The following is a 940-nucleotide window of genomic DNA, read 5'->3' as shown; positions in this document are numbered from 1 at the left end:
AAAAACTATGATAAACTTTGATTTAAAAGTTGTTCTTCTGGGAAAATGATTTTTCTTATGAATATGAAACTATATCCAAAAATCATGGTTAAACTCAAAGTGTAAGTATGTTTTCTAAAATGGTCATCTAGACGTCGTTCTTTCTACTGAAATGACTACCTTTACAAAAATGACTTGTAACTTATATTTCCGACTATAAACCTATACTTTTTCTGTTTAGATTCATAAAATAGAGTTCAATATGAAACCATAGCAATTTGATTCACTCAAAACGGATTTAAAATGAAGAAGTTATAGGTAAAACAAGATTGGATAATTTTTCTCATTTAAGCTACGTGAAAATTGGTAACAAATCTATTTCAACCATAACTTAATCAACTTGTATTGTATATTATGTAATTTTGAGATACCATAGACACGCATACAATGTTTCGACCTATCATGTCGACACATCTATATATATTTCGGAACAACCATAGACACTCTATATGTGAATGTTGGAGTTAGCTATACAGGGTTGAGGTTGATTCCAAAATATATATAGTTTGAGTTGTGATCAATAATGAGATATGTATACACTGGGTCGTGGATTGATTCAAGATAATATATATCGATTTATTTCTGTACATCTAACTGTGGACAACTAGTTGTAGGTTACTAACGAGGACAGCTGACTTAATAAACTTAAAACATCAAAATGTATTAAAAGTGTTGTAAATATATTTCGAACATACTTTGATATATATGTACATATTTGTTATAGGTTCGTGAATCGACCAGTGGCCAAGTCTTACTTCCCGACGAAGTAAAAATCTGTGAAAGTGAGTTATAGTTCCACTTTTAAAATCTAATATTTTTGGGATGAGAATACATGCAGGTTTTATAAATGATTTACAAAATAGACACAAGTACGTGAAACTACATTCTATGGTTGAATTAG

Source organism: Rutidosis leptorrhynchoides, chromosome 1 (assembly GCF_046630445.1).
Source record: "Rutidosis leptorrhynchoides isolate AG116_Rl617_1_P2 chromosome 1, CSIRO_AGI_Rlap_v1, whole genome shotgun sequence".
Classification (NCBI taxonomy): Eukaryota; Viridiplantae; Streptophyta; class Magnoliopsida; order Asterales; family Asteraceae; genus Rutidosis; species Rutidosis leptorrhynchoides.
This window is presented reverse-complemented; position numbering follows the sequence as displayed.